Source organism: Podarcis gaigeae, assembly GCF_964106915.1.
Source record: "Podarcis gaigeae genome assembly, chromosome: 1".
In the NCBI taxonomy this organism is placed as follows: Eukaryota; Metazoa; Chordata; class Lepidosauria; order Squamata; family Lacertidae; genus Podarcis; species Podarcis gaigeae.
In genome coordinates, this window is record NC_139678.1 from 38362734 (window position 1) to 38374993 (window position 12260).

A 12260-nucleotide genomic window follows, 5' to 3' on the forward strand; every position below is an offset into this window, starting at 1 on the left:
AAGTAATAACAGAAAATAACTGTCCATCTGCATGTTGACTATCCATTTTGTGTTGCCAATTGTGTTGCCACCAGGTAAGAGTGGATCACACTCATCCTGGTTTGATCTTTAACTTTTTCCACTGGGGTAGGTTTACATTTGAATCTGAAAATTAATGGGTCATACTTACTGCATTGTTAGGCTTTCTGGCATCACTTCATAATGACACCTCTCTGCCACCCTCCTCACGCCCCATCTATGTGTGAGCTGTGTATAATAAATAGATGAACACCAATTAAACGTAACACTACATTTGTCTGACAAACTGTGTGCTGGCCTACGAAAGCTCATGTGACAATTAGCTAATGTGCCACATCCCTCATTGCTGCTCAAACTCATGGTTGTGAATTGCTACTTTAGTAAACATTAAAAGGGTGGGGTGGAGTGGGGGTAAAATCAGTGCTGGTTCCTGATTTTGGCAGAACAACCAGAAATGTACTTTCATTGGGTTTTTCCTCCCTGAGTAGGCTTATCTCCTCCTCCTTTAGGGTTGCCATACGTCCAGAATTTCCCAGAACACTGTAGTCGGAAGCAGTGTCTGAGCAGAAACTGCTGAAATGACTGGGAAAATCCTGACATTTGGCAACCAATGTTGGAAGTCAACATTCTGGCAAACTCCCTTAAAAATAGCTCAACAACATTGGAGCCTTGGAGCCCCCAAAAGCTAAAAAACTGAAGAAGAAGAGGAGGAGGAGGAGGAGCTCAACAACATTTGTGTCCGGATTTTCACTTTTTGAGATATGGTAACCCTACCTCATTGCCACTGTTGCCTACCTCCCCTCAAAGAATGAGGGCAAGGTGTGTTTCACCTCCTTGCTCCCTCCTGGCTTATTTGGAGAAGGCGAGTGTGAACTGGCAGCAACAGCAAGGAGGAGGAACATCAGGGCCAGCAGACTGGATCCACAGCTGCACTCAAAATTTATGAATGGATAAATCTGGGGAGGCCATTTTCCCAAATTTTCTCCAGGGGAATATTACAATTGTCCAACAGTTTAGCAGGAGCTTGAAAAAATTTCCAAAAAAATTGTCAACTAATGATTGTCTGCACACTTTCGGCTCAGCCTTAAAATAATCTAAGAATATCTATTGCCTAGGAATAGATTCCCATTCATTAAAGGGTCAACAGATAAAGCATAGGCATTGTCAATATTTCAGAAGTAAATGGTTGATATGTGAATTCATACAGATATTCCTGCAGTGAGAAATGAAATTGGTATCTGGAAAATTTAAATCAAAATAATTTAAGCAATACTTTGCATGTGAAAGAGGGTATTAAATATTTGAAGCTTAGAGCAGCACAGCCTGTGGAAAAAATATTGATAAAATCTTTTTTTTTAATGCTTCCAGCTATTTAGTGTGGAAAAACCAAAAGGTTTCATCCATTATGTGCTAAATTTAAAAAGCATAGCCAAGCAAAAAATATAATTATCGATTAATATTTAATCATCAGGGCCACTGGTGCAGTATCAGAACAAGAAAATACATGAGTTTATTTGGCAAATTGCTTGTTTAATTGGCTCTAGAGATTATTTTTCTCTCTAATCACAGCGTATAGGTCTTTACATGCATGGAACAGAATAGAAAAGGCAGCCACTGAATTGTGCTGCCTTGGTTAGCTTTGCAAACATACTGCTGAATTCAGTGACAGACTAGAAAAAGAATATAATAGATATTTAGGGAATGCTGCAGGTCACGACTATAATTTTCTGGGCCCACTACAAAATACTTATTTTTTACTTTTAAAACTCTTCAGGGCTTGGGGCCATAGGTATGTTAATTATGAGCCCCCTAATCTGATATGCCTTCAAAATCTACACCAAAAAATTTTGCTCTGTGCCCTAAACTTAAAGTTTTGTGCTGCCACTCAGAAGCGTAGACTGACAGGTTTCCTAGTTAAGAGCCCCTCCACAACCCCAAACATTTTTATATTCCTTCCAAATCAGGGTCAAAGCTGTATGCAAGTTTAGTGGTGTTTTCTGCCATGCCTTGAACATCACAGGCAGAGGGAGCCCTAGCGACCACCTCAAATTTAATGCTTTTGTATCTACCAAAAAACAACACCAAAGTTTTGGGCTGTTTTGTGCCACAAATCCAGAATGTTAGGTTGGCACTCCAAGTGTGTAATTGGGGTGGGGTGGGCTCCTAGTGAAGACTCCAAACCAACATAATAATATATATTCTAAATGTATGTCTTTTTTTAAAAAAAACAAAAGCTTTTTAGGTTTATACATTGCACTAATGTATTTTAGCATTTCAGAAATTGACTTCCTTCTCCCTCTTTCTGCAGTTCCTTAAATTTGTTTTTAATATCTTCTGTATATCCAAATTAACTTAATTTGCTCATTTATTCATCTTTAAATATATACTCTTATAAAACTGCATGTTATTACAATATAGCTATTGTATATATTGCTACACATGCCGTAAATTTTATCTCTTTCTTGCAGTTTTTCCCATTCTTCCATCTGAATATTGTGTCCTGTTAAATTGTTAAATTAGCAAAAATGTATAAATCCCCAAAAAAGTAAGTGTTGGAAATGTAAAACAACAGATAGAACATTTTTTCATATGGAGTGGGATTGCAAAATTGTTAAGAAATATTGGGAAATGATTTACAAGGACATAAAGAAGTTGTCTAAAATAACTTTTGTTAAAAAACCAGACAGGAATGGATTTATCAAGATCACAAAAGAATTTGTTTATATATGCAACTACGGCTGCATGAACATTATTAGCATAACATTGGAAAGAAGAACATGTCCCAGCTAAAGAAACTAACGGAATATGCTGAAATGGCAAAATTGACAATGAAATTAAGAGGAAGAGACGACAACGAATTTAAGGAAGAATGGAAGGACTTTATTGCATATATACAGAAGCAACGTACACAGGTCAATACATTGGCAGGGTTTTAAGACTACTTGTAATTTTATTATCTCCTGCCAACCTAGCAGTTTGAAAGCACGTCAAGTGCAAGTAGATAAATAGGTACCGCTCCAGCGGGAAGGTAAACAGCGTTTCCGTGCGCTGCTCTGGTTCGCCAGAAGCGGCTTAGTCATGCTGGCCACATGACCCGGAAGCTGTACGTCGGCTCCTCAGCCAATAAAGTGAGATGAGCGACGCAACCCCAGAGTCAGTCACGACTGGACCTAATGGTCAGGGGTCCCTTTACCTTTACCTTTAATTTTATTATGAATGGACAGTAAGTAATTTAAATGGTTAAAACTTTATAATGGACATGTAGCACATTGATATACACTGGAACCAAGGAAGGGATAGGGGAAGTCAATCTGTTTTGCTTTGTTTTTGCTTTTATTACTGTTGTTTGCTTTATTTTTGTTATTGTTGGAAAATGAATAAAATGTTATGGGGGAAAAATAAGTGGGATCAAGGCTGTGGAATGCCTTCAGCGGACAGGCTTGCACGATGCCATTCTTAATATCATTTCAACATGTATTGCCCATCTATTTTGTCTCTGTTTTATGCAGTTTCTATATTTTATTAAATTGAGAGCTGGACCGCAAAGAAGGCTGATTGCTGAAGAATTGATGCTTTTGAATTATGGTGCTGGAGGAGACTCCTGAGAGTCTCATGGACTGCAAGAAGATAAAACCTATCCATTCTGAAGGAAATCAGCCCTGAGTGCTCACTGGAAGGACAGATCTGGAAGCTAAGACTCCAATACTTTGGCCACCTCATGGGAAGAGAATACTCCCTGGAAAAGACCCTGATGTTGGGAAAGATGGAGGGCACAAGGAGAAGGGGACGACAGAGGACAAGATGGTTGGACAGTGTTCTTGAAGCTACTAACATGAGTTTAACCAAACTGCAGGAGGCAGTGGAAGACAGGAGTGCCTGGCATGCTCTGGTCCATGGGGTCACGAAGAGTCGGACATGACTAAATGACTAAACAACAACAAATATTTTATTATCGTTTGTAATTTACTTATTTCCCCCCCCCCAAAAAAAAATGTTCTTAAATATTGGGAATGGATAAAGGGAAGCATGACATTTTTGTGCCTTCTTTTGTCAGCAGCTTTATGAACCTCTGTGATCAAGTATTTGCATGGGAATGAGTGTTGGGGGAAAGAGAATGTGTCGCTTTTGCTACAGCAAGCAAGCTGATAATCCCTCACCTTGACCCAAGAACACACAGCTGACGAGTCAGGATGGAATGGGGCAAGGGATGCATTTCCAGATGTATATGTGAATCCATTTACAAGGAGCGGCCGTGGGAATGAGCCTCACGGTTTGCCTTCTATCTATGCATTTTCAAGCCGTTTCTGGGCTCTCTCCACTTCGGTCAGTAATTTGGCTTCAGATCTGTTTTGTATAAAATGAAACTTTGTGTTGTCCTATTCACTATAATGGAGTTGGGATTCCTACGCCCTGTCTTTGCTACAGAAAAGCAACATGGCATTGGGAAGGGGAGTTGTTAAGTGCAACTGAGGGGCCTTCCTTGCCTACAGTCACATTCTGATAGAGCCAAATCCAACTGGAAATAATGTCACACCAACACGTACACTAGATGATCTCTGACTGGCTGGCACCACATAGTGAAGGAGCTTCTTCTGTTAAGTGCAAAGCAGCTGACCTGGGGAACAGTGAAGCAGCACCAAAAATAGGCAAAATAGTAGAAAGTGAGCATTTAATGGACTGTTCCATTTTTCCACAAGATTTCCCTTGGCCATCTTTACATCTAAGTTCATATAAATTCAATGTGTCACTAAATGAAGCATGGGGGGTGGGGGGGGGGAAATCCTTATGAAACCTCTCTACTCTGAATCAAAGCCCTGTGGCAGACTTTGAGACACCAGCTGTTATCACAGAACACATCACAGATTCTTTTGGGTTCTTCCCTTTTTAGAATTTCTCTTTACAAATTTCCTTCTTTTTCAGATTGTGTTTTTCCCTCAATATCAAAGCAGACCACATGGTGATAAGAATTTAGTATCTACAGATAGACAGGAAATTAAGGATAAAGTTATGGAGAGACGGCACACACGAGCTGGTTTGGGCCAGTTTCTGTTCCTCTTCTTGTGCAGTGATGATGAGAGATGATGTGATTTATTTTTGATATAATCTGACATTTTTATGAATAGGTGATTCTAAAAGAAGCCAGCTTTCTTTTTCTTTTTTTCAACAGATCCTGCAGCATTTGTCTAGCCCATTTTATGTTGCCCTTCACCCCATCTCCACCTTCCAACCACACACACACACACACACACACACACACACACTTGCTCCTGTAGAATCAGTGTGATTCCAGCTCACCATACAAACATCTCAGATCACAATACAATACTACTTCCCATATTATATTGATAATTGAGCGAGAATTATGATGACTTTGTTGCTTAAAAAAAGTAGGATTAACCCAATGCCCTGTTGTATTTCACAGCAAAGCGAAATGAGGCTCATGTGCAAAGTTGCAGGGCAAATGCTAGCCTGAGGAGCGTTGAGAGAAAATACAGAATTGCATTTCCATAATGCTCCAGAGCATGTCATTGGAACAAATGCAATCAGTATTTTTACAATCATATAGGATGCCCAAATATTGTCCCCCCGCCTTAATGTGTACTGGTTCATTAAAGATGAGAGTAACAGAACTGGGAAAGCCCTGCTGTGTGTCTCTGGGCAGGTACTAGCCTGCCATTCTGTTGCTTTTGCAGAAGCCTCCCATCTGACCACAGTGAAAGGAAAACTCCCTGAAGTCAGCTGCTGTTTCGTTCCAGAAGTGTTTACTCTCACTTGTTGGTTTCACTTCCCTTTGAACCTTAATCAGCTGGCCATTGCCAGATCCATTGGAGTTCTGTTCACTGATTTAGGTTTAATTAGGATGAGGCTTCACCAGAGAGGGCTTTAGTTTGAGCACGGAAAACCAGTAAACCAGCCAATGCTACTGTCAGTTCCTGCAGCCCCTGTTAGCTCTGCTGGCTCAGCTCTCCCTCGCCTCCTGCAGGGACCCCGAATCACAAGAGCAGGTGCCAGCAAAAATCACGATGCAGGGGAAATCATGAAACCAGCCAATGCCTCTACATAGCTCCATTCTTATTTCAGACATTGTGATATATCAGTATATTGCGATGTTTAGCTGATGATATATCACGATGTTGAAAACCAGATGCCAGCCAGCCCTAGTCTTGATGAGAAACATCCTGCCATTGGCCCATCACCAGACATTTGTCTGCATTGGGCACCATTTTCCACGAAGCTGCTAACAGGGGATGCAGGCACCACAGCATAACAGTACAAAAGCTACACGGGGCTGACAGCAAGACAACCGAGTACAGCAATTCTGGCTCTGTGGCTATGGCTGTGTCAAACTGTGTGGTTTTAAGGATTCATTGTCTTCTTGAGGGTGTTTTAATGGCAGATTAATGACTGGTTGTCAATAGCCGTAGAAGTGCTAATTATGTGGGAGAACAGGATGAAAGAGGGGTTTAGGGGTCATTCTGGAGCACATATTGAACTGAGTGGAACATGAGAGAAAAAGTGGCCACAAAAGCAAATTGAACACTGAAGTTAGCAGGGGGAAAGAAAAGATCAACATATGGAGTATACTAGACAGCGGCTGAGCAAAATGTAAAGTAGAAACCAACATTGCAGGATGTATGCTATCAGCCTGGAATTGGGACCTCATGAAATCTGGATTCATAGGTGTTGCCTGCTTCTGGTTGGTTGAGTGAGAACATCACCCTCCTTCCTAGCCGGTCTGTGATGAAGAGGATGGACTTTTCCAACCCTGGTTCCATGAGCAGGTCCATAAAATTTTATAACCTCCCACCACAGGTGCCTCACTCCCCCCTCTTGCGGCAACCAGTCACCACCACCCCTTCAAAGCAATGGAGCATCCACAAATAACACGTTGTTGTTGTTTAGTCGTTTAGTCGTGTCCGACTCTTCGTGACCCCAGGGACCAGAGAACGCCAGGCACCTCTGTCCTCCACTGCCTCCCGCAGTTTGCTCAAACTCATGCTGGTAACCTCGAAAACACTATCCAACCATCTCGTCCTCTGCCGTCCCCTTCTCCTTGTGCCCTCCATCTTTCCCAACATCAGGGTCTTCTCCAGGGAGTCTTCTCTTCTCATGAGGTGGCCAAAGTACTGGAGCCTCAGCTTCACAATCTGTCCTTCCAGTGAGCACTCAGGGTTGATTTCCTTCAGTATGGAGAGGTTTGATCTTCTTGCAGTCCATGGGACTCTCAAGAGTCTCCTCCAGCACCATAATTCAAAAGCATCAATTCTTCGGCGATCAGCCTTCTTTATGGTCCAGCTCTCACTTCCATGCATCACTACTGGGAAAACCATAGCTTTAACTATACGAACCTTTGTTGGCAAGGTGATGTCTCTACTTCTCAAGATGCTGTCTAGGCCTGTCATTGCCCTTCTCCCAAGAAGCAGGCGTCTTTTAATTTCGTGGCTGCTGTCACCATCTGCAGTGATCATTGAGCCCAAGAAAGTAAAATCTCTCACTACCTCCATTTCTTCCCCTTCTATTTGCCAGGAGGTGATGGGACCAGTGGCCATGATCTTCGTTTTTTTGATGTTGAGCTTCAGGCCATATTTTGCGCTCTCCTCTTTCACCCTCATTAAAAGGTTCTTTAATTCCTCCTCACTTTCTGCCATCAAGGTTGTGTCATCTGCATATCTGAGGTTGTTGATATTTCTTCCGGCAATCTTAATTCCGGCTAGGGATTCATCCAGCCCAGCCTTTCGCATGATGAATTCTGCATATAAGTTAAATAAGCAGGGAGACAAAATACAGCCTTGTCGTACTCCTTTCCCAATTTTGAACCAATCAGTTGTTCCATATCCAGTTCTAACTGTAGCTTCTTGTCCCACATAGAGATTTCTCAGGAGACAGATGAGGTGATCTGGCACTCCCATTTCTTTAAGAACTTGCCATAGTTTGCCGTGGTCGACAAATAACACACACCCTACAAATAACACATACCCTACTTATTACCAGTTTTTATGAGGGCAAGAAGAGGATGTTGTGGTTTCAATTGACTGTGCCTGCCTGAAGTGGAACACACAGTCCAAGGAAAGTTTTGAAACTATTCTGTTAATTGCATAAACTGCCCCCCTGACATGGCATTCACAATGTTCTATGTCGGCTTTCAACTATGCTGGTAGATCATTCACACTGCCAAGTGTTACTGAAGCTGTCAATCTTACGGTCCCCCAACACAATGTGTGAACGTACACTGCCAAAGTGTTGACAGCATGTCTATAGTTTTGACAGCATGTTCAAAGTATTGAATATTTCCCCATATTCCTTGCATAAGAGTACTATCCTTTTCAAAGACCATGTCTTCAGTTGCATTCCACTTGATTCTTAACCAGTGGGCAAGGATCATGGCCTGTAATTTCCAGGGTCATAAGTCACAGTGTAGTCAAATAACTGGAAGTAAGAAAGCCACAATTCCTCTCCTTCCTCAATTGTGGGTAAAGTACATTTTCGTAGTTGATTTTTAAGACCTGCATTGTCTGCTTATTTGAATCACGTTTCTACAATGAAAGTACTCAATGTGACCTATGCTTCAACAGCAAATCCAATATAAAAATGATAATAGGCACATAAAAGCAATTCTATTTTAAGATAAGACTGGTCAATAGCTTACAAAAACCTTACTGAAATAAGATATATGAATCGTTATGTTGATTCTATTTTCTATTTGATCCACAATTTTCTTGGTACTTCATCCTATTCATACTCCCTAGACGTGGGTAGCACTGTGGTCTAAACCACTGAGCCTCTTGAGCTTGCCAATTGGAAGGTTGGTGGTTCGAATCCAACTGATAGGGTGAGCTCCCGTTGCTGTGTCCCAGCTCCTGCCAACCTAGCAGTTTGAAAGCATGCCAGTGCAAGTAGATAAATAGGTACCTCTGCGGCAGGAAGGTAAATGGCGTTTCATGCACTCTGACTTCCATCATGGTGTTCCATTGCGCCAGAAGCAGTTTAGTCATGCTGGCCACATAACCCGGAAAGCTGTCTGTGGACAAACGCCAGCTCCCTCAGCCTGAAAGTGAGATGAACGCTGCATCACATAGTCGCCTTTGACTGGACTTAATCATCCAGGGGTCCTTTACCTTTTCCTTACCTTTACTCCCTTGATCAAAAACTTAGGCAAAATAGTTGACCCATTCCACTAGCAATTCATTTGTTGGATGATTACATGAATCATTTCTGAACAAAGATATTCTGAATGTCAGCTGAGCTCTCAGTCAAACTGAGAAGCAGTGACTGTGGCAGAAAAAATAACTCAATCCAATTCAATCCCTTTAGTCAAGAATGTTATAAAATATGGTACCAGCAAATGCATCCCCTGCTGTGAAAAGCTCTCTCTTTTTTCCTTGTTACTTTAACTTGCTTTTCCAGTAGCTTTTACATTTTATAAAAGGCCATTATTCCAATTTGATCTATAGGGGAATTGAAGTGTGCAAAAATAAGCCTATGGTCTAAGCCAGAACATTTGTGAGCTAATCTTTCCTTTTACAGCCGGGAAGAGAGCCTGTTGTGTACTATGAGAAAATTTACCTGGGTAAACACCCCGAAATGTGCCTATCATTTAATGTTTGCTTCAACATTGCTCCAATCTAAGAAGCTACTAAACGAGAAGTGATTAATCTCCTCTTAGAGTTGGCACAGAGTCGTGCATGATTCTTAGTGAGGGAGACCAAGAAGATTTTCAGTCCCACTCAGTGATCATAAAGATCCCCAAGTCAGGTACCCTCAGGGTATTTCCTCTGAAACTAGTTCTCATATGATACACTAAAAAGGATTTCCTAGATGAGGTCACTGTGTAAAATTAAAGAGTCTAGAGTTGCAAAGTACATCACTTCAAATAGATGTTTGTTTGTTTGTTTGTTTGTTTGTTTGTTTGTTTGTTTGTTTGTCTGTCTGTCTGTCTGTCTGTCTGTTTGTTTCTTGCATTTAAAACTCTTCGGCTGGGGAGGGCGGGATATAAATAAAAATTATTATTATTATTATTATTATTATTATTATTATTATTATGCTGCCTTCCTCCTGAAGGAGGTCAGGGCAGCAAACGCAGACAAGATAGAACAATTAAAACATCTAAAAACAATTCCAATACAGATGCAAACTGGGCTGTTAGCATATAAGAAGGGCAAATGTTGATTTTATGTATATTTTGACAATTTCATCACTGTTTTTAATGTCTGTTTTTTTGCAATTGCTAATGAATATTTTATACTATTTTCAACAAACTGCTTTAAGATATTTTTATTAAAACAAAGTTATATATAAATCTCTCCTAACATAAATTAAATTAGATATAACGGGTAAATGTGTTGTTGTTGCCAAGGATGACCACTTCACAGAGGGGAGATTATGAACATATCTTGTGTTCTGCTTGTGGGCTTCCTGTAGACATCTGGTTGGACACTATGAGAAGAGGATGCTGGACTTGTTAGGCCTTTCTTCTGATCCAGAAGAAGAAGAAGAGGAAAAAGAATTTTGGATTTGATATCCCGCTTTATCACTACCCTAAGGAGTCTCAAAGCATCTAACAATCTCCTTTCCCTTCCTGCCCCACAACAAACACTCTGTGAGGTGAGTGGGGCTGAGAGACTTCAGAGAAGTATGACTGGCCCAAGGTCACCCGGCAGCTCCATGTGGAGGAGCAGAGACGCGAATCTGGTTCCCCAGATTACGAGTCTCCCACTACACTGGCTAGCACCACCCCAAGTGAATTCCATCACACCAAAAGGACAATTGATACTTACAGGGAAGCATGCACTTCCTGGGCCCTAAAGGTAAAGGTAACAGACCCCTGACAGTTATGTCCAGTTATGAACGACTCTGGGGTTGTGGCACTCATCTCGCTTTACTGGCTGAGGGAGCTGATGTTTGTCCGCAGACAGCTTCCAGGTCATATGGCCAACATGACTAAGCCGCTTCTGGCGAAACCAGAGCAGTGCATGGAAATGCCATTTACCTTCCCGCCGGAGCGGTGCCTATTTATCTACTTGCACTTTGATGTGCTTCCGAACTGCTAGGTTGGCAGGAGCTGGGACCGAGCAACGAGAGCTCACCCCCATTGCGGGGATTCAAACCACCGACCTTCCAATCAGCAAGCCCTAGGCTCAGTGGTTTAGACCACAGCGCCACCCGCGTCCCTCCTAGGCCCTACAACACGGCTTATTGGATTTGGGATTATTACAGCATTTGGAAACATAAGAACAAAAGGGCTCTTCAGCAACAAGATGAAGCCAAAGCATCTTACAAATGGGCCAGCAGAGATGAAACTAGGACAAGTGGTTTCAGTATGGAGTAGCCTCCATTGCCACCAGATGGAGGAATCATGGCCCAGGAAAGATGGCATTTCAAGGCATTCCAAGAACATACCATGCCATAGCAGCAATAATGCATTTTTGCTCATGGGTGGGGAATAACAAGTCTTCAGTTTCTCAACTTTGCTTTGTGGATCAGATCCATGTGAAATGGCTTTCCAAAATTGACATGTTAGGAGACCAGCTTATCCTGCCAATCACTTTGCAAGCAGCAAAGCTCAGCATTCCAGATATTATCATTACACAGCTGTGTGTGAGAATGACCTTCTTCTTAAAAAAAAAAAAAAAAGCTTTGACATCATTTGGTGGTATGAAAGAATCTGAAACTGTGCCAGAAGCAGTGCCTCCATGTTTAGCTGCGGGTATCATTGGAGATGTGGCAGAGCACTAAGGTCCTAGAGTAGGTCAAACTTGCTAGGAGAAAGAAAATGGACAAAGCAATATGGGACCTTGCATTTACAGCAAATGATGGCATTATCAGAATCCTGGGATTTCACACTCATAAGCTTTATTGTGATGAGAGGGTCCTCTTGTTAAAGGAATACAGCAACATTTGGGTGGATTACTAGAGCATGTGGGGCTTCCTGTTAACGGGTTATGGCTGGTGAGTTGGGCTTCTGATCTCCCATGCTGCTTCTACTTCAAACAAGGACTTGGTCTAAAGGGATAACCAGTTTTAGGTACCCATAATCTGTCTCTAGGAATTCTACATAAAGTACAGTGGTACCTTGGGTTAAGAACTTAACTCGTTCTGGAGGTCCGTTCTTAACCTGAAACTGTTCTTAACCTGAGGTACCACTTTACCTAATGGGGCCTCCCGCTGCCTCTCCTTCGCTGGAGGCATTGACGTTGTCCCAACCAAAGAAGAATGGCAACATAAGCTGACAGAATATGCACAAC